General features: G+C 38.8%; 1 protein-coding gene across 5 annotated transcripts in view; it reads right to left on the bottom strand.

Annotated features, from left to right (window-relative positions):
• The window catches only part of LOC131394415 (zinc finger protein 26-like), an 85958-nt gene that overhangs the window by 7983 nt on the left and 54904 nt on the right, over positions 1-23071 (bottom strand). The window contains exon 1 of one of the 5 annotated variants that reach the window (XM_058525777.1): positions 14148-14238. The exons of the other annotated variants lie outside the window; for them this stretch is intronic. The gene's annotated coding sequence lies outside the window, so the exon portion shown is untranslated. Of the gene's footprint in view, positions 1-14147; positions 14239-23071 lie in introns of those variants that run through there. 5 annotated transcript variants of the gene reach the window in all.

Genomic DNA, 23071 nt, shown 5'->3' with positions numbered 1-23071 from the left:
CAGCAGCAGCAGCAAAACTCACAAACCAAGTATCCCCAGAAGTACATCGCCAGCACCCTCAGACAACCCAGGAGCAACAGTGTAGAGAGCACACATGGCAGCAGCGCATGAGCCCATGGAGAGCCTGTGGAGAGCCAGGCGACAGCAACAACAGGGTGCATGACCCTTCCAGCCTTATAAGTGCCCACAACTTCAGCTCCCCTACCCATTGCAGCAGTGCCGGCAGACACTCAAGATGTCACAGAGATTCCCGTGACCCTGGCCACCACACCACTCTCCCCATTGCCCTCACTCTAGTGGTAGAACCCACAACCTAGGCAATCCCAGAGGCAGCAGAGGTGGTTACAGCCTGGTGACCTCAGAGATGACACCAACAACTGCAGCAGTATAATAAGCAGCAAGGTACCAGCAATCTCAGAGGTACAAGGAGCACAAGGACACTGACAACTCCTCTGACAGACAGAGGTGGAAAGCTCAGGCTCTCAAATATAACCAGAAGTAGCTCCAGAATCAAAATAAGGAAGCCTTACTCAAGTCAAAGGGGGTTTGCTACCCAAATGCACCAGCAGAGGAAAAACTCAGCAAGCACTGTTAAAATCCACAGAAACTCGGTACAATAAAAAGGAAGACATTTCTCCAGAAACCAAACTTGCAGTCACAGAAGCCTGTGAACTAACTGACAGAGTATTCAAAATATCTATCATGAAGACACTCAATGGGTTAACGGGAACTCAGAAAGACAGTTCACTAAGCACAGGAATAAAATTAACGAATAGAAAGAGTACCTAACCAAAAAGATTGACATTCAGAAAAAAAAAAAGAACTCAGAAATTCTGCAAGTTAAGAACACAATAAGTGACATTAAAAATAAACTAGAAAGCATTAAAAATAGAGCAGACCATATGGAAGAGAGCATTACCAAGCTCAAAGATAGAAATCTAGAAAAGATTCAGGTGGAAGAGGAGAGAGAACTAAGATTTTTAAAAAGTAGAGCAATTGTACAAGAAATATTTGACTCAATAGGGAAAAGCAAAATAAGGATAATGGGTATCCCAAAAGGAAAAGAGAGGGAGAAAGGAGAAGAGAGCTTACTGAAAGAAATAAGAGCTAAGAACTTCTCAAACCAGAGGAAGGAACTGGAAATATAAGGACATGAAGCTAACAGAACACTTAATTGTCTCAAAGCAAAACAACCTCCTCCAAGACACATTATATTAAATGTATCAAAAATCAATGACAGTAAGTACTAGGAACAAAGGGATGCATTTATATGGTGACTGACAAACAGTAATGTACAATAAAAATTTCACGATAAAGAAAAAGAAAGGCAATGACAAAGGAAGAATATTAAGGGTGGCCATAGAAAAGAAAATAACTTACAAAGGAAACCCCATTAAGTCATCAGTGGATTTCTCAGCAGAAAATCTACAGGCCAAGAAAGAGTGAAATGAGATATTCAAAATATTCAAAGATAAACACTGTCAGCATACTCTCTCCCCAGCAAGGCTGTCCTTCACATATGAAGGAGAATTAATGGCTATCCCAGACAGACGAGCTGAGGGAGTTCACCACTAGACTTGCCTTAAAAAAGATGTTGAAAGATGCCCTCCATCCTGAACATAAAGAAAAAGAAATCTAAGGCTTTGAGCAAGGTGATAAATACACAGAACACACAGAAAAAATTAACATAGTTAAAATTTCCATCTTACCTAAACCAATCTACAGATACAATGCAATCCCAATCAGAATCCCAAAGACATTCTTCATGGAAATAGAACAAAGAATGCTAAAATTTACATGGAACTACAAAACACTCTAAATGGCCTAAGCAATCCTGAGAAAAAAGAACAACGCTGGAGGTATCACATGCCCTGAATTCAAAATATACTACAAAGCTATAGTCACCAAAACAGCATGGTACTGGCAGAAAACCAGACACACAGATCAATGGCACAGAACTGAGAGCCCCAAAATAAAACCACACATCTATGGACAGCTAATCTTCAACAAAGGAGTGAGGAACATAGAATAGAGAAGGAAAATTCTCTTCAATAAATGATGTTGAGAAAACTAGACAGCCACACACAAAAGAATGAAAGTAGACCATTATCTTATGCCACAAACAAAAATTAACTTAAAATAGGTTAAAAAATTGAATGTACAACCTGAAACCATAAAACTCCAAGAAGAAAACATAGGCAGTACGCTCTTTGACATACATCTTAAAGGTATTACTTTGAATATCATATCTCCTCAGGCAAGGGAATCAAAAGAAAAAACAAGTGGGGCGACATCAGACTAAAAAGCCTCTCCATGGCAAAAGAAACCACCTACAAAATGAAAGGACAACCTACGAGTTGGCAGAACATATTTGCAAGTCATACATCTGATAGGGGATTAATATTCAAAATACACGAAAAACTCATACAAATAAACAAGAAAAAAACTCAATTGAAAAATCAAAAGAAAATATGATGGATATTTTTTCAAAGAAGATATCCAGATGGCCAATAGACACATGAAAAGATGTTCAACATCACTAATTATTAGGAAAATGCAAATCAAATCTACAATGACATACCACTTCACACCCATGAAAATGGGGATAATTAAAAAGGCAAGAAATCACAAGTGTCAGCAAGGATGTAGAGAAAAAGGAACCCTCATACATTGCTGGAGGGATTGTAAACTGGTGCAACCACTATGGAAAACAGTATGGAGATTTCTCAAAAAGTTAAAAAGAGAAATACCATATGACCCAGCTATTCCACTACTGGGTATTTATCCAAAGAACAGGAAATCACTAATTCAAAAAGATATACGCAAACCTATGTTCACTGCAGCATTATTCCAACAGCCAAGACTTAGAAGCAACCCAACTACCCATCAACAGATGGATGGATAAGGAAGATCTGGTATATAGTACAGAATACTTCTCAGCCATAAAAAAGACAAAATCTTGCCATTTGTGACTAGGTGGATGGACCTTGAGGGTATCATGCTAAGTGAAATGAGTCAGATAGAAAGACAATCACTGCACGACTTCACTTACATGTGTAAAACAAATTCATACACTTGGGAGAACAGACTGGTGGTAACCAGAGGGAAATGGGATGGGTGAGAGCAAAAGGAGTAAGTGGCACATGTGTAAGGTGGCAGATGGCAACTAGACTTTTCGTGGTGAACATGATGCAGTCTGTAAAAGCTTGAAATATGATGTAAACTGGAAATGGATACATTATAAACCAATGTGACCTCAATTTAAAGGAAAATCACTTTAATAAATCAAACACACAGCAACAGGCCAAAGGCTGATCTACAAAATGGTTTTTTTTTGGAATGGTGTTAACCACTGAATGTTCCACGGTTCATTATCTTTGAACCAATATCAACCTCATAACCCCACAGTCCTTATTCTGCATTTCAGAAGACTAAAACCAAGAAACACATTTGGTCACAAAAACCATCTAGCCTCACAGTATAACTCTCCTTACTACCAGGGTTCTCAAACTGAGGTTCCTTGGGCTAAATAGGGGCACCAATGTGTTCACTCACTAAGTGCCTACATGTTTTACCTTTCCTTTCATTTTCTAATTGAGGTATAATTAATAGACACTGAAATACACACACCTTAAGCATTTGCTGGATGAGTTTTGACAACTGCATACACTAGCAGTAAAAACCAGCTGAAACAAGATACAGGACATAGTTCTCTCTCTACAAAGCCTTCTTGCTCTTTCCAGTCCATTCCTTCCCCCTTGCTCCGAGATAAGCAATTTTTGAGTTCGATCAGTTACTAGACACACTATTCTGTATATGTACATTAAGGAGTTCACATAGCATTTCCTGAGTATATCTCTATTGATTTTTCTACTATTATTTAGTTTAACAACAATATGGGCAAAATATATTAAAATCTCCCACCAGAAGTGTGGATTTGTCTATTTCTTCTTCTAATTCTGTCAAGAAAAGTTTTATATATTTGCAACAATTATTATTGAGTGGACATACCTTTAAATTTTTGGAGAAACACAACCTTTTTTCTCCATTTTGCTGAGGAAGATTCACCCTGAGCTAACATCTATGCCAGTCTTCCTCTATTTTGTATGCGGGGTGCCACCAGATCATGGTTGATGAGTGGTGCAAGTCCATGAACGGGATGTGGGCCCACAAACTCAGGCCACTGCAAGCATGGTGAACTTAACCACTACACAACACGCCTGGCCTTGAAACACAACCTTTTACCATAATGACCTCTGCAGCTGTGCTACTGCTTTTCAACACTGTTGTCTGACATTAGGATCAGCTTGTTTTGGAGAGGGTTTTTTTTCATCTCATGGGCAGCCTTATGTCTGTTTGGGATAATGTTTACCAGTTTACCAACGTTTACCAGTACAGAGTGTGGCACAGAGCCTCGCTCACTGAAGGCACCCAGTGATTGGTGATCAACAGACAACACAGATCCTTCACACCACTCCTTAATATACCTACATTATAGCTAAATAGCTGTTCATAACACAATATATCTTATTAAAATATATTTAATTACTCTAAGATTGTAAAGGTGGGAGGAACACTGTCTTCTTCTGTGCACTCATCCAGCAGCCTCAGCTTCTCTGCACACCAGTCAGTTGTTTCCCATGGCCTCCTTATATGGATACTTAGTGCTCTAGGTGTTGCAAGGACAGTGTCACCCAATTTCCTCTCTCCACTTACCCACCACTCATGACTTGTCTGCATCCGAAAGGTTGCTTACTGCCTGCCCAGTGACTGTTGACTACCTCTGGTCCTGGCAACCAGGCAAATTTCTTCACTATCCAGTCGGCTGCCTTTTCCAACAAGGTCTGAAGTCCAGCCTTGGAGACAGGGCCCCCATACAAGTTTCGCTTTTCTTAGGGACTCTCCATCAACTCTCGGATATCTGTTACAACTCTCCTTACATCTTCAAATTACAGTTCTCTTGTATAAATCAACCTGTTATTTCTGTCTCCTGATTTCATACAGACTCATATACAATTGAGAAGAACAATGATCCCTGGGGACAAATGAGTAAAGAGGAGATTTGGGGATACATTTGGTCAAGCCTTTGGACCTGAGCAATGAGCTGAGCTCCTTGCCAACAGGAAAGACATTCAGAGAATCACGGGATCTGCACATCCTCACCAACTTTTGTCTTCAGAATCCTCATCAATTGTTTCACTATGGCACAGCTAGCTCACTGGGACACCCAAATGGCAAACAGAGGGGGTAATGTGGATATTACCACGTCACACGGACCCTTCAGTGGTTTCTGGCAACCTGCATTGTCAGGGAAGTCTTCTGGTCCTTTACCCGTGGAGTGATTCTGGCCCACTAAACGTGTCAGTGTCTATAAAACGTCAAACAGAGAGGGTTACTCTGGATGATCAGTCAGGGAATCAAAGGCCTAATCTGAGTAGGAGAAGGAATCTCCAGGTGGACTACAAAACCGCTATACGTTTATCAACATAAACATTTACTAAGATTGATAATAACACAAGTGACTTATTGATTCTAATTAATTTCTTTGAATGAATTTGCTACTCATAGAATTAAAACACATTCATACCTTCTCCTATTTTCTCTTGATTCACATCACTTGAAAAGATGTCACTTCTTTTTCCTGTCAGGTATACATGGAAGATTAGAATCCTCCTTCAGCATTTTCCTCAACCAATGTAAAAGGTGTCTACTGTGAAATCTAGGAGTAACTCTTGATGCACTCCTTTCTCTCACTCTAGAAATGTAATCAACCAAATACAGAATGCTTTCCCCATCTCCTACTCCCATCCCTTCCAACATGGCTAGGTCCTATGCCTTTTCCATTTATGACTTAGATATTTATCAACTCTCCTACCTTCACATACTCAAATACAAAAAAATAGAAAATAATACTGTCCTCTACTTTAGCTCCAGAACGCTAACCAATTTGTAATAACATATTTTCTTGGAGAGATGTTTGCCTCCTCCAACAGTTTACAAGTTTTCTAATTACAGCCCTGGGTTGAATTTTTTCACGAAGCACTAATTAAGCATTCAAACATCCATTAAGCAGTGGTATAACCTCTAGTAAATGAATGCATGAAGTTTGAAAATGCCTGGATTCTTTCACTTTTACCTCCCACAAAACTCTCAAGTCATTTCCTTTATTATTTTTTCCCGTAACAATCACCCTCATCTAGGTTCCATGATCGTGTTTTAAAACTTATTCATTATGAGATTCTATCTTGATTTCATGCCTTCATGCTCATGTTTCCTGAAGCCCACTCCCAAAGCAGGAGTTAGTGGGTTGTAAGTTGTAAATGGATTCAAGTCACTTTTCCTGCTGAAACATCTCAGAAGTTTCCATGGCCTTAGAATATTGTCCAGAGCACCTCATTCCCCTGGGCCTGTCCCTGCTCTCCACTCCATCTCCCACCACTCTGTCTGTTGTGCTTCTGCCAACCTTGTTTCTTCAGTTCAAGAAATACACCAAGGTCTCAACTATGCTGCATTTTCTCATTAGGTTCCCTTCACCTGACATTTCCTCATCCCCTCTACAAATCCTCACAGTAACTCAATACACTGACTAGGTTAATCCTACTCAAGCTTTGGTTCACAACTTAAGTATCAATCTCTCCCAGTACATATTACCACCTCATGTCAAGCCATTCCGATGCCCATATCACAAACTTGCCACTATTCATTTAAGATCTGTATTCCCAAACAGACTGGAAGCCCCATAGTGGCAGTACTATGTCCATTTTGACGGCCTTTGTTTCCCTGTCCCAGCACAGTTCCTAGCTCATTAAATGAATTCAATGACCATCTGTGGATTCCCCCACAATTGCCATTCCCCACAAAAATGTCACAGTAATATATGCACAAATAAAAGAACAAAAAAATAGAATTACAACATAAAAATCAAAGGAAACTCATACAAAATGTCTGCACACAATATAATTTAAACCAAACGACAGTATTTCTTAAAAAGTATTTTTGTGTTTTTACTCAGAATGACAGTGGATAGGGTTTTTTGAAAACAAGTGCCTGAAGTTAAAATTAAAATTTGTTCCTTATGGTTTTTCCATAATTTCTAGACATGTTTTTAAAAAGTTGATTCAGAAACTATAAATGGCACAAGACCTACAGAAGAAAATTTATAATACCCAGCAAAAGTAACGTTTGCCCTTTGACGAGAAAACTAACCTGACAAATTTATCCTGAAAATATACTCCCACAAACAAAAGTTTATTCACTGTAGGTGATTAAAACGTGCTAAGACAATTGTTATAAAGCTTGCAGGAAGCAACATATTCTGAGTATCAAAATATCACTCTGGAGAGTGACGTCAGCATCATGGCAGAGTGAGCTTTCCCCATTAGACAGAACAAAAAGGACATTATATTCATATACCAACAGAGGACATTCACACAACACGAAAGACATCTGAGAGACCCACACAGCCTTACATCTGAAGGTGGAGGTGCTAGAACCCCTGGAGAAAGTGGAAGGAGTTAAGGAGAACTCTCCTCCTTCCCCAATGGCAGCTACTCTGGGTCTGTGTGGCTCTCAGGGAGAGAAGGCAGAGGGGCAGCACCGTCACTCTCCAAGTTGTCTCAGCCTGTAGGAAATTCCCATACGGAAGGGACTGAACAGTTGTGGGGGTGTCTTCAACAAGCTAGCACTCCAAGAGAGCAGACAGCGAGGGAAGAACAAGAAGCCCCAGGATTGGGCAGGCAAAAGAAAAAGCCCCTCCCCCCACCTGCCACTCCAGCACAGCCAGCCAGCCAGCGTGCCTGCAGATTGTGGCAGGCTCATAATACACAGCTCTTGATCCCCACCTAGTGGTGGCAAGTAGAAGCTGTGACCAGATATTTTCACCATGAGGAAAAATAAACCCATGCCCTCAAGCAGTATGCAAAAATATATTCAACCTAAGACAGAAAGAAAATGACAAGCACCCAGAAATCAATCCTGAAGACACAGAAATTTATAACCTAAATGACAGAGAATTCAAAATAGCTATCATAAAAAAGCTCAACAAATTACAAATACAGATAATTCAACGAAATGAGGAACTTCTGCAGAAAAGAGATTGAAACTATAAACAGAAACAAATCAAAAATGTTGGAGATGAAAAACACAATGGAGAAGATAAACAAAAATCCAGCAACTTTAAAGAACAGAATTGACAATATGGAGGAAAGAACTAGCATTATCAGGACAGGAATGCAGAAATACTCCAGATGGAGGAGGAGAGAAAACTAAGACTAAAAAGAAATCAAAACATTCTCCAAGAAATATCCCTAATTAGGAGATGCAACATAAGGATTATGGGTATTCCAGAGGGAAAAGAGAGGAAGGGAGTAGAGAGCTTGTTCAAAGAAATAATAGCTGAGAACTTCCCAAACCTGGGGAAGGAGATGGAAATACAAGTTACTGAACTCAACAGATGTCCTAAATATATCAACATAAAAAGACCCTCTCCCAAGGCATGTCGTAGTAAAGCCCCCAAAACCCAATGACACAGAAAAAATATTAAGGGCAGCAAGACAAAAAAAAAAAAGAATTTCAATCAGACTCGCAGCCAATTTCTCAGCAGAAACTTTACAGGCTAGGAGAGAGTGGAATGATATATTCAAAATTCTGAAACAAAAACTTTTAGTTAAAAAACTCTATTAAGTGAAAATATCCTTCAGATATAATGAAGAAATAATAGCTATCCCAGATGAACAAAAGCTAAGGCAGTTCATTGCCACATGACCCCCACTACAAGAAATACTCAAGCAGGCCCTCATGCCTGAAAAAAAAAAGAGAAAGGGGATAGAAACCTTTGAGCAAGGAGAAAAACAGGTAAACAACATCAGGAAAACTGCAGTGCTCTATCAGAATAGGTTAGCAAATGATTATAACATCAAAGATTAAGGGAAGGAAAACACCAAAAATAAATATAATCTCATCACCTTAAACACAAACTCACAACACAAGACAGAATAAGCTGTGACAATAATAACTTAGAAGAGGAAGAGGAAAAGGATGGAATTGACTTAGTCTAAGGAAATAAGAGGCCATCAAAAAATGGACTATCTACAAGATTTTTTTTATACAAAGTTCATGGTAACCACTAAAACAATCAGAACAGAGACACATATGATAAATAAAGAGAAAACTAAGAAAACCATCATACAGAACTATGAAACTGAATTGGTAGTCCAAAACACACAGGAAGAGAAGGTAAGCAAATGCAAATGAACTGGAAAATGAGCGATAAAATAGCAAGATTAAGCCCTCATATATGAATAATCACTCTAAACGTAAATGGATTTTATTGTCCAATCAAAGGACACAGTGGAGGGATGGATTAGAAAAACAACATCCAACAATATGCTGTCTCCAAGAAACATCTCAGCTCTAAAGACAAACACAGGCTCAGAGTGAAAGGATGGAAGACGATACTCCAAGCTAATGGTAAACAAAAGAAAGCAGGTGTTGCCATACTTATATCCGACCAAGTAGACTTCAAAATAAAACAGGTAAGGAAAGACAAAAAGGGGCAATATATAATGATAAACAGGACACTCCACCAAGAAAACATATCACTTATAAATATATATGCATCCAACACAGGAGCACCAAAGTACATAAAGCAACTAGTGACAAACCTAAAAGTAGATATTAACAACAACACAATAATAGTAGGGGATCTTAATACCTGACTTACATCAACGGATAGATCATCCAGACAGAACATCAATAAGGAAATACTGGACTTAAATGAAAAACTAGACAAGGTGGACTTAATAGAAATATATAGAGCACTCCGTCCAAACACAGCAGATTACACATTCTTCTCAAGTGTGCATGGAATATTCTCAAGGATAGACCATATGTTGGCAAACAAGGCAAGCCTCTATAAACTTAAGAAGATTGAAATCAGGGGCTGGCCTGGTGGCACAAGCAGTTAAGTGCACGCGCTCCGCTGTGGTGGCCCGGGGTTCGACGGTTCAGATCCTGGGCGCGCACTGACACACTACTTGTCAGGCCATGCTGTGGCGGCATCCCATATAAAGTGCAGGAGGACGGGCATGGATGTTAGCCCAGGGCCAGTCCTCATGCAAAAAGAGAAGGATTAGCAGATGTTAGCTCAGGGCCAATCTTCCTCACAAAAAAAAAAAAAAAGAAGAAGAAGAAGAAGAAGAAGAAGACTGAAATCATAACAAGCATCATTTCCGACCATAATGCTATGAAACTAGAAATTAAGTACAAGAAAAAAAGTGGGAAAGTGAGAAAGATATGGAGACTAAACAATATGCTACTGAACAACAAATGGATCACTGAAGAAATTAAAAAAGAAATCAAAAAATATCTGGAGACAAATGAAAATGAGAATACACCATAGCAACTCATATGGGATGCAGCAAAAGCAGTCCTGAGGGAAACTCACAGCAATACAGGCCCACCTTAACAAGAAAAATCCCAAAAAGCAATATTAAACCACACCTTTTTCAGAATTAGAAAAAGAAAAACAAAGCCAAAAGTCAGCAGAAGGAGGGAAATAATAAACATTAGAGCAGAAATAAATGAAATTAAAACTAAAAAACAGCAGAAAGGATCAATGAAACAAAGAGCAAGTTCTTTGAGAAGATAAACAAGATTGACAAACCCTTAGCCAGACTCACGAAGAAAAAGAGAAGGCTCAAATAAATAAACTTAGAAATGAAAAAGGAGAAATTACAATGGATACCACAGAACAACAAAGAATTATGAGAATACTATGACAAACTATATGCCAAAAAATTGGACAATCTAGAAGAAATGGATAAATTCTTTGACTCATACAACCTCCCAAAACTGAATCAAGAAGAAATAGAGAATCTGAATAGACCAATCACAAGAGATTGAAACAGTAATCAAAAACCTCCCCAAAAATAAAAAGTCCCGAACCAGATGGCTCCTCTGAAGAATTTCACCAAATATTCAAAGAAGATTTAATACCTATTCTTCTCAAACTATTCCAGAAAACAAAAAAAGGAAAACAGAACGCTTTCTAACACATTCTACGAGGCCGACATCACTCTGATACTAAAGCCAGTCAAGGACAATACAAAGGAAAATTACAGGCCAATATCGCTGATGAACATCAATGCAAAAATCCTCCACAAAATACTGGTAAACCGAATACAGCAATACATTAAAAAGATCATAGGGGCCGGCCCGGTGGCGCAAGCGGTTAAGTGCGCACGCCCCGCCGGTTTGGATCCCGGGCTCGCACCAACGCACTGCTTGGCAGGCCATGCTGTGGCGGCGTCCTATATAAAGTGGAGGAAGATGGGCAGCCTTCCTCAGCAAAAACAGAGGAGGATTGGCAGATATTAGCACAGGGCTGATCTCCTCACAAAAAAAATAATAAATAAAAAAATAAAAAGATCATACACCATGATCAAGTGGGATTTATACCATGGATGCAGGTATGGTTCAACATCCACAAATCAATCAATATGATACACATTAACAAAACAAGGAATAAAAACCACATGATCGTCTCAATAGACGCAGAGAAGGCATTTGACAAGATACAACATCCATTTACGATAAAAACTCTCAATAAAATGAGAATAGAAGGAAATTACCTCAACATAATAAAGGCCATATATGACAAACCCACAGCCAACATCACAATCAATGGGGAAAAACTGAAAGCCATTCCTCTGAGAACAGGAACGAGACAAGGCTGCCCACTCTCACCACTCTTATTCAACACAGTACTGGAGGTTTGGGCCAGAGCAATTAGGCAAGAAAAAAGAATAAAAGGAATCCAAATAGGCAACAAAGAAGTGAAACACTCACTGTTTGCAGACAACACAATTTTATATGTAGAAAGCCCTAAAGAATCTATCAGAAAACTATTAGAAATAATCAACAACTACAGCAAAGTTGCAGGATACAAAATCAACTTACAAAAATCAGCTGCACATTGGGGCTGGCCTGGTGGCACAGCAGTTAAGGTCACATGCACTGCTTCGGTAGCCTGGGGTTCACAGGTTCAGATCCCAGGCAAGGACCGACGCACTGGTTGTCAAGCCATACTGTGGCGGCGTCCCATATAAAGCAGAGGAAGATGGGGATGGATGTTAGCCCAGGGCCAATCTTCCTCAGCAAAAAGAGGAGGATTGGCAACGGATGTTAGCTCAGGGCTAATCTTCCTCACACACACAAAAAAATTCAGTTGCATTTCTATATTCTAATAATGAACTAACAGAAAGAGAACTCAAGAAAACAGTCCCACTTACAATCACAACTAAAAGAATAAAATATCTAGGAATACATTTAACCAAGGAGGTGAAAGACCTATACAATGACTAACTATAAGACATTATTGTAAGAAATCAATGATGACACAAAGAAATGAAAAGACATCCCATGCACATGGATTGGAAGAATAAACATAGTTAAAATGTCCATATCACCTAAAGCAATCTACAGATTCCACACAATCCCAATCAGAATCCCAATGACATTCTTCACGGAAATAGAACAAAGAATACTAAAATTCCTACGGGGCAACAAAAGACCACAAATAGCTAAAACAACCCTGAGAAAAAAGAACAAAGCTGGAGGCACCACAATCCCTGACTTCAAAATATACTACAAAGCTACAATAATTAAAACAGCATGGTACTGGTACAAAAACAGACACACAGATCAATGGAACAGAATTGAAAGCCCAGAAACAAAAGCACACATCTACAGACAGCTAATCTTTGACAAAGGAGCGAAGAACATACAATGGAGAAACAAAAATCTCTTCATAAATGGTGCTGGGAAAACTGGAAAGCCACAGGCAAAAGAACGAAAGCAGACCATCTTCTTTCGCCATACACAAAAATTAACTCAAAATGGATCAAAGACCTGAAGGTGAGACCTGAAACCATAAAACTCCTGGAGGAAAATATAGGTAGTACACTCTTTGACATCAGTCACAAAGAGATCTTTTTGAATTCCATGTCTACTCGGACAAGGGAAACAAAAGAAAAAATAAACAGTGAATCTTCATCAGACTAAAGAGCTTCTGCAAGGCAAATGAAACCAGGATCAAAATGAAAAGACAACCCACCAGGTGGGAGAGAGTATTCGCAAATCATATATCCAAGCAGAGGTTAATCTCAATAATATATAAAGAACTCACACAACTGAACAACAAAAAAACAAACAACCTGATCAAAAAATGGGCAGAGGATGCAAACAGACATTTTTCGAAGGAAGATATACAGATGGCCAATAGGCACATGAAAAGATGCTCAACATCACTAGTCATCAGGGAAATGCAAATCAAAACAACACTAAGATACCACCTTATACACATTAGAATGGTTATAATCACAGACAAAAAATAACAAATGTTGGAGAGGTTGTGGAGAAAAGGGAACCCTCATTCACTGCTGGTGGGAATGCAAACTGGTGCAGCCTCTATGGAAAACAGTATGAAGATTCCTCAAAAAACAAAAAATAGGCATATCTTATGATCCAGCTATTCCACTACTGGGTATCTATCCAAAGAACTGAAATCAACAACCCAAAGAGGCTTATGCACCCCTATGTTCACTGCAGCATTATTCACTACAGCCAAGACATGGAAGCAACTCAAGTGTTCCTAGACTGATGATTGCATAAAGATGATGCGGAGTGTGTGTGTATATATATATATATATAGAGAGAGAGAGAGAGAGAGAGAGAGAGAGAGAGAGAGAGAGAAATATATATATATACCCACACATATACATACATACATACATACAATGGAATACTACCCGGCCATGAAAAAAGAAAAAATTGTCCCAATTGCAACAACATGGATAGACCTGGAGGGTATTATGTCAAATGAAATAAGCCAGACAGAGAAAGACAATCACCACATGATTTCATTCATATGAGGAAGATAAACTAACATATGGACAGAGAGAACAGTTTGATGGTGACCAGGGGGTAGGGGGTTGGAGGGTGGGCACAAGAGGTGAAGGGGTGCATTTATATGGTGACTGAAAAATAATAATGTAAAACTAAAATTTCACAACGTTATAAACTATTATGAAATCAATTAAAAAAAATCACACCACACATAACTTTTTTATTCACAAGGAAAAGTCTACCTTTATAACAGAGTACTCTGGGCTGGCCTGGTGGCTTAGCAGTTAAGTGCGCGCGCTCCACTACTGGCGGCCCAGGTTCAGATCCCGTGCGTGCACTGACGCATCGCTTCTCTGGCCATGCTGAGGCCGCATCTCACACACGGCAACTAGAAGGATGTGCAACTATGACAACTATCTACTGGAGCTTTGGGGGAAAAAAAAGGAGGAGGATTGGCAATAGATGTTAGCTCAGAGCCAGTCTTCCTCAGTAAAAAGAGGAGGATTAGCACAGATGTTAGCTCAGGGCTGATCTCCCTCAAAAAAAAAATAAATAAAAATAAAACAGAGTGCTCTGCTGATCACTACAGAAACAAGTAATCAAAGTTGGCATCACTAACTGAGGGATGGCATAAATTTCCATCTTCCTGATGCAATGCAATTTGATGCACACATCACCTACAACATCCTTTGAAATGATCTTTTGAAGCCTCTACACCAGGAGTTGGAACACTTTGGTCACAGGCCTGTTTGTGTAAATAAAGCTTTGTCGCAACACAGCTATGCCCTTTTGGTTACTTAGGTCTGTGTCTGCTTGCCCACTACAAAGGCAGAGCTGAGTAATTCTGACACCTTATGGCCTGCAAAGCATCAAGTACTTACTATCTGGACCTTTCAGACAAGATGTTTGCCAACCTCTGCTCCAGACCCAATCACCAGTTGTCAAGAAATACAAATAGAGGAAATATTTAAACACACTGTGAAAATAAAATCAGAAACATCACACTACGTGACTTCCCAAAAGAACACTTGTGCCTTTTCTAAAAGTCAACATAATGGGACAAACAATGTCAACTGATCTATTATAAGACTAAAAGAAATAAACAATTGCCATATATAAATCTTGATAGGGTCCAAGATACAAAAATATTCTTTTGGAACTAAGTGGAGGATGAGTTTTTACACAGAGTAGCTATGAGATGACATTATTTTTAATTTTCTTGGGTGGAATAGTACTGTGGTTTTAGGAGAACAATGTCCTTATGTTTGGGACATGCATTAAAGTATTTAAAGGTCAAGTACCATGAATGCAATTTATTTTTAACTTACTCTCAAATAAGTTCACCATAAAATGTATTTATCTATCTATGGAGAGATTAAACACACAAAATGCTACAAATGGTAAATTGTCTATAAAAAACACTCACTGCACTGGATGTTCACATTTTCTGTTAAGTTTAAGGTTTTACGAAAGAAAAATATGAAAGAAAAACACACCTAGTGCAAATTCCTGTCAATGGAAAACACCAATTCTAGAACTAGTGTCACAAAGCCCCCATCTTTTTCTCCCAAAGGCCCCTGTTTTAAAGTTCTGTGAGGATGATATAGGGGCTAGGAAGTTCAGACGACAAGTAGCTGAGTATTCTTGTTTTTCTTTAGAAGAAAGACTTTCGGTCCACATACGTTTATATTTATATACAGAAATATGCAAACCCTTGACAGCTGTGAAACGTGAAACAACGGAGTCCCTTACGTCTAAGGGCTTTAAAATGGCGCTGGGGAGCCATTAAGGAAACGGGTCTCACGCGAGTCCTCGTGGAGCAGAACAGGAACTCTGAACTGAGGACCCTGGAGAAACCTGCAGCCCCTCCCAGTGACGGACTTCTGCCTCCCACCAGCTGCCTCAGCGATGAACTACGTTTAGCCAAGAGTAGGAATTGCAGTTCCACGAGCCCCAAACAAACGCCTCTCTGCCTCTCACACTGGCCCTTTACTTTTCTCCGTTTTATTTCACACCTGACAAACTATCTTCCCTTTCACCTTTAGGTAATGTTCAAAAATAAAGAACAAGTAAAGTTAAAGACAGATTCTCAGGCGACACATTCGTTCGCACAGGAAAAGTCCCGAGGTTACTTCGGAGGCTTCTGAACAGGGGAGCCCAGGGGATGAAAACCCCCCGCACACGCGCCCTTCCCGCCCCGGCTCCGCGCGGGGACAGCGGCCGGGCGGACGCGAGCGGAGGGGCCCGGCCTCTCTAAGGAGGCCCCTCGGGGTCACACCTGTCCTTTACCGCCCTCCTGCCTCCCAGGGCGCTCCCTGCAAGCGGGCCTCACCAGGGACGGAATCACCGCGAGACAACCTACCTGACCACTTCACGAGGTGCAGGGTCAACGGACAAAAAGATCGCGCGTACAAGTGACGCCACTTCCGCTTCCTGCCTACGGAGGTAAGGGGCGGGGCTCCAGAGCTCGGGCTGCCAATCACGTCCGACCATTTCAGACAGAGAAATTGCGGTTCTCCCCGCGTGGGTGCGGAGTGGCCTGGAGTCGGCTCCGCGCGGGGGCTGGGGGCGGAAACCGGCCCTGTCGGCCAGGTTGAGGATGGAAGCAGGCCTGTGGACTGGGCTACGGGCTGGGGCCTGTCTTCGTCTTCCTGGAGCGTTTGTAATGATTCTCCCGTAATAATATGCCTGCCAATCCATGATGGTCTATCTCCTCCATTCAATCAATCCCATATTTAACGTTAGTTGCTTTGCTTTACGTTGGACACTATCCTAAACTTTAATCCTTGATTCCTTTGCGTTTTCACTGTAATAACATTTTCCTGTAACTTTTATGTTTTTCTTCTTCAAATATGTATTCTGTCTTTTATTTTTCCTATCTTGTTGTACGGTCCAGGGCTTCCCATACTAAATTGTGAAATAGCACTGATACCAGGCATTTTTAACTCAGGAATGGTTGTAAAGATTCTCTAGTAATCAAGTTTGCTGTGGGTTTCCGTGGGTGGCCTTTGTGGAGTTAAAGTCTTTTTAAATCTTGATTTACTAGCACGTTTTACCAAGAATTGCTCATGTGCGTTATTAAATGTGTTTCATTCATCAATTGAATTGATAGCTATTTCTCTACGTCAATGTTTTAGCTGTTGCTGTACAAAATATTTAATTTTTATGTAGCCAAGAAAGTCTTCTAAAAACTAATTTCTGGGTTTCCTGGTTTGCCTTAAAAATTCTCTTCAAACTGTCGGTTACAGTCAGATCTCCTAATTTTCTTCTAATTTTTTTTTATTTCTAATTACTTTTTAATCTTTAATCCTGAGAGTGTATTTTGGCTTGTTGTGTGGGGTAATGGTGAATTGTTATAGTATCATTTACTGACAAACTATCCTTGACCTATTGATTTGAAATTCCATCTTCATTAAACCATAAATTCCTATATATACCTGTATCAGTTTCTAGACTCTTCTGTGCCAGTAATATTTACTTATGCCCATAGCATATTCTTTTGGTTACAATAGTTTTATATTAATTTTTAAGGTTTCGTGGTAAAAATATAATGGTAGCTAATGTTTGTTGCATCTTGTTGCTCTAAGTGCTTCAGAGACATTAAATTTTTTTTCTCCTAATGATGTACCTACTCTCATGATTTCTTTTTTGTGTTTTTCAACAGCTGTATTGAAAAATAATTCAAATGCCATACAATTTCCCCATTTAAAACTATAGCATTCAATGTTTTTTAGTATCTTCAAAGAGTTCTGCGACCAGGAAAATTTTATAACCTTTTCATTTCACCAAAAATACCCTTCAACTGTCATATCCCCATTTTCCTACTCCCTTAACATTTAAGCTGCCGTGAATTTACTTTGTATATAGATTTGTGTTTTCAAAAGATTTCATGTAACTGAAATCATACAATCTTCTCTTAATAGTTTCTTTTCACTTAGTGTCTTTTTCAAAGTTCATATGTATTCTAGCATATATCATTCCTTTTTATTGCTGAATGATATTCCATTGTATGGATATTATTTATTGATCAGTTGATGGACATTTGTGTTGTTTCCACTTTGTGGATACTATGAGTAATGCTGCTATGAAAATTCATGTGTATCTTTTCTGCAGACACATTTTCATTTCCCTTGGGTACTGTATTAGCGTCCTCCAGAAAAACAGAACATATGGCCCCAGACAGTACTGTAAGATCAGAAAGATCATGTATACCTATATAAATAATATATATAATAAAATTTATATAAATATATATATAATGAAGCTTATTATAAGGAACTGACTCATGTGACCATGGAAACTGAAAAGTCCCACAATCTGTTTGCAGTTGCAGACAAAATGTAAGACAAAACGTCCCCAGTGATTGTCTCATCTACAGCTCAATACTCAAAGTTTTTACCTGCTATCCTGCAAGCTTCACAGATTAGAGAAATCAACCAAACTTCATCACGTCAGCTTTATTTACTGAATTCATACCATGCATTACCTCCACCACATGAAGCTTTATTAGAACAAAACAGCAAGAGAAGAAGGAGTCCCAGCTCTGTGCAGCTGATGTGAATGCCCTAAAGAGTCATGTGGAAAAACTAATATAAAATCAATTCATATAAACATTTTCTGAGTAAAATTTTTTTTGGTTTTTTTTTTGTGAGGAGGACCAGCCCTGAGCTAACATCCAATGCCAATCCTCCTCTTTTTTGCTGAGGAAAACTGGCCCTGGGCTAACATCCGTGCCCATCTTCCTCCACTTTATATGGGACGCCATCACAGCATGGCTTGACAAGCGGTGCGTTGGTGCGCGCCCTGGATCCGAACTGGCGAACCCCGGGCCGCTGCAGTGGAGCGCGTGCACTTAACCGCTTGTGCCACCGGGCCGGCCCCCTGAGAAAAATTTTTTTCTGCTGATAAGCATGCAATAATAAGTCACAAAAGGTGGGAAAAAAAAAAAAAAAAAAGCTGGAAACTCAGTGGTGCATTTCAAAGGCCTGAAAGCTAAAGAGCCAATGGCATAGATTCCAGTCCATGTCAAAAGGCCTGAGAACCAGGAGCACCAAAAGCAGGGGAACATTATCCCAGCTCAATAGTGAGGCGGAGAAAGAGAATTCATCTTGCCTCCACCTTTTTGTTCTATTCAGGCCCTAAATCAGATTAGATAATGCCCACCCACATTGGAGAGGGCAATCTGCTTTACTCAGCCTACTGATTCAAATGCTACTCTCCTTCCAAAACACCCTCACGGTTGCACCCCAAAGTAATGTATTCCCAGATATCTAGACGTTGTGTGTTGCGGTCAAGTTGACACAATATTAACTATCACAGGTATATACTAGGAGTAGAATGGCAGGGACATACAGCAAGTATCTGTTTAATATTTAGAAAAACTACCAGTTTTCCATCATCATGTGGTGGAGGTGGCTGCATCATCTACAATCCCACCATCAATGTATGAGGGTTAAAATTTCCCCACATGCTTGCTAACACTTGTTCCTGTCTGTCTTTCACATGTTAACCGCCCAGTGATGTGATGTGATGTTTCATTCTGAAGATGATTTGCATTTCCCCACTGATTTCTGATGTTAAGCATCTTTTCCCATGTGCTTGTCGACCATTTCTCTGTTTTCTATGGAGAAATGTCTGTTCAAATCTTTTGTTCATTTTAAAATTAGATTAGTTGTCTTTTTATTGTTGAGTTGTGAGAGTTCTTTATATTTTCTCTATTTTTTTTAAAGATTTATTTATTTATTTTCCCCCCAAAGCCCCAGTAGATAGTTGTATGTCATAGTTGCACATCCTTCTAGTTGCTGTACGTGGGACGCGGCCTCAGCATGGCCGGAGAAGCAGTGCGTCGGTGCGCGCCCGGGATCCGAACCCGGGCCACTAGCAGCGGAGCGCACGCACTTAACCGCTAAGCCACGGGGCCGGCCCCGATATATTTTCTCTATTTAAGTTCCTTATCACATATGTGAATTGCAAATATTTTCTCCCATTCCACGGTTGTCTTCCACTCTCTAGAGTGTGTCCTTTGGATGACAAAAGGATTTAATATTGATGAGTGTCTGTTGAAGTACAAAAGATTGTAATTTTGACAAAGTCCAATTTATCTATTTTTATTTTTGGTTGCAGAGTGCTTTAGGTATCACATCTAAGAAGCAATTGCCAAATGCAGTGTCATGAAGCTGTTCTCTTATTTTTTATTTAGCAATTTTATAATTTTTGGTCCTACACTTAGGTCTTTGATCCATTTTGAATTAATTTTTGTATATGGTGTAAGGTAAAAGATTAACTATATTTTTTTGTATGTAGGTATCCAGTTGTCTCAGTACCATTTGATGAAAAGCTTATTTTCTTTCCCCATTGAATTCTCCTGGCACTCTTCTCAGAAATCAGTTGAGTATATATGTGAGGGCTTATTTCTGGACTCTCAATTCTATTCCATTAATCTATATGTCTGTCCTTAAGCCAGTAACACACTGTTTTGACTACTGTATATCTGCAGTAAGTTTTGTAATCAGCTGATAAGTTCAATTAAAACAAAGAAAAGAAATGACACAAATAGAAAGTATAAAATAAGATGACTAAATGAAATCCAAACTTATTACCAGTTACAAATGGACTAACTGCTTCCCTGATGGATAAGGATTTTTAGTGTGGATTTTAGAAATATCAAGATTCATGCAATGTAAGAACCTGAATTGAATCCTAGCTCATATAAAGGAAAAGAGTGAGAAAATGTGAAATTTGAATGAGGTCAGTAGATTAGTTAATAGTATTTTATCAATGTTAATTTCTTGGTTTCAATAATACTATGGTTGCCTAAGACGTTAACCCTAGGGTAGCTCAGTGAAGGATATACAGGAATATATTGTCCTATTTTTACAACCTCTCTGGATGCCTAATTTTATTTCAGCATGCAAAGTTTATTAAAAATCCGGATTTTAAAGGTTTCTCCTCTATGATGTTTTTAAAGAGACATCTAAAAACTAATGATACAGTAAGATTGAGAAATAAAGGGAAAACAATAATATTGCTACATAAAAATCTGACAAAACAGATTTTAGTGGATTGTACATTTCTACACTTAAAAAAGTTACAGATAATTTTTGAAAGGTTCAATTCACCAAAAATCTACAGCAATTCTAAAATGCTATGCACCTAATAACACAGCCTTCAAAATATAGCAAACAAAAATAGATCAAATGAAAGGAGAATTACAAAAGCCACCATTGGAGTGGAATATTTTAATACAGCACTCTCTGGAACAGATAGTACAGAGGAACAAAAATCCAATAGCATCAAAGACTTCAGCAAAACAATGAACATGCTGGGCCCATAAACACATAAAGCACAGCTGACTGCAAGGATAAAATACACATTGTTTCCAAGTTTATATGGAGAACTTATGAAAATTGAGCACAAAGAGGCCAAGAACGTATATCTCAAACATTTCCACATGTTAATATAATTCCCTAAACACAATGCAATTAAGTTATCAGTCAATAACAAAAACATAAAAACACTATATGTTGGAAATTTGGAAACACCTATTTTTCTTTATTTTATAGAGGTCATATTGGCTTATGACACTGGGTACATTTCAGTTGTACATTATATTTCAGTGTCTGTATAGACTGCCTTGTGTTCACCAGCGATAGTCCAGTTTTTATCCACCACCATACATATGTGCCCCTTTACCCTTTTTGCCCTCCCTCCACCCCTTCGACTCTGGTAACCACTAATCTGTTCTCCTTATTTATGTGTTCATTTATCTTCTACATGTGAGTGAAATCATATGGTATTTGCCTTTCTCTGACTTATTTTGCTTAGGATAATACCCTCAAGTTCCATCCATATTGTAACAAATGGCATGGGTTTTTTTTTGACTGAGTAGTATTCCATTGTATATATATATAGCACATCTTTTTATCCATTCATCTGTTGATGGGCACTTGGGTTGCTTCCACATCTTGGCTATTGTAAATAATGCTGCTATAATTAGAAACATATTTTGAAACAACCCACCTGACAAACCACAAACTGTAGTAGAAACTAGCTATTTATGATTGAAAGTAAGAAAAAAAAAACAACCAACCTTTGTTGGAAATTCAGTTATAGCAATATAAAGATAGTCAAAACCTGAAGTGATTACATAATAAGAAAGAAGAAAGTCTGGAAAAGCAATGAGCTATGCATTTCATTTTAGTAGTGAAAAAGGAATAACAAAGTACAGTCATGCATCACTTATCAACGGAAATACATTCTGAGAAATGCATTATTAGGCAATTTCATTATTGTGTGAACATCATAGAATATTACAAAAACCCAGATGGTATCAGCTACTACACATCTAGGTTATATTGTACTAATCTTATGGGACTACTGTCATATAGGTGTTGTTTGTAGTTGACAAAATGTTGTTCTCCAGCGTGTGACTGTAAATACAACAAAACTAGGATGAAAGTAAAAATAAGGTAAGAAAAGAACTTAAGAAAATAAATCATTCAATGAACTGAAGTGTGGCCCCCAAAATTCGTCTCTTGAAGCCCGAATTCCCAAGGTAATTGTCTTTGGAGATGGGGCCTTGAGAGGTAATTAGGTTTAGATGCAGTTGTGAGGGTGGAGCCCCATGATAGTATTAGTGCCCTGATAAGAAGGGACACCAGAGAGCTTGCTGGCTTTCTCTCTGCCGTGTGAGGACAGAGAGAAGGCAGTCATCTACAAGCCAGGAAGAGAGCTCTCACTGGGAACCTACCTTGCTGGCATCAGATCTTGGAATTCAGCCTCCAGAAAATGAATTTGTATTGTTTAAGCCACTCAGTCTATGGTATTTTGTTATGGCCTCTGAGCCTACTAATATAGAACACAAACCAGATATACAGTAGATTAATCAAATGAGTTTTTTTTGAAATGAATTAACAAAACTGAATAAATTCCGGCAGGATTAATATAAGAAAAATGAAGAGTCACAAGCAAATGAAAGTAGAAATGAAAAAGGGGATACCAAAGATATATAATTACAAAAGTCACAAATACTAAAAACAAGAAACTATAAATTTGAAAATAGAAAAATTCCTGTAAAACGTAACTTGCTTAACTGACTGATGGTGAAACTGGAAAACTTAGCAGTCCTACAAACATAAAAACAACTCAAACCTTGCTTGAAATTACT

Source organism: Diceros bicornis, chromosome 30 (genome assembly GCF_020826845.1).
Source record: "Diceros bicornis minor isolate mBicDic1 chromosome 30, mDicBic1.mat.cur, whole genome shotgun sequence".
In the NCBI taxonomy this organism is placed as follows: domain Eukaryota; kingdom Metazoa; phylum Chordata; class Mammalia; order Perissodactyla; family Rhinocerotidae; genus Diceros; species Diceros bicornis.
This window is presented reverse-complemented; position numbering and strand designations above follow the sequence as displayed.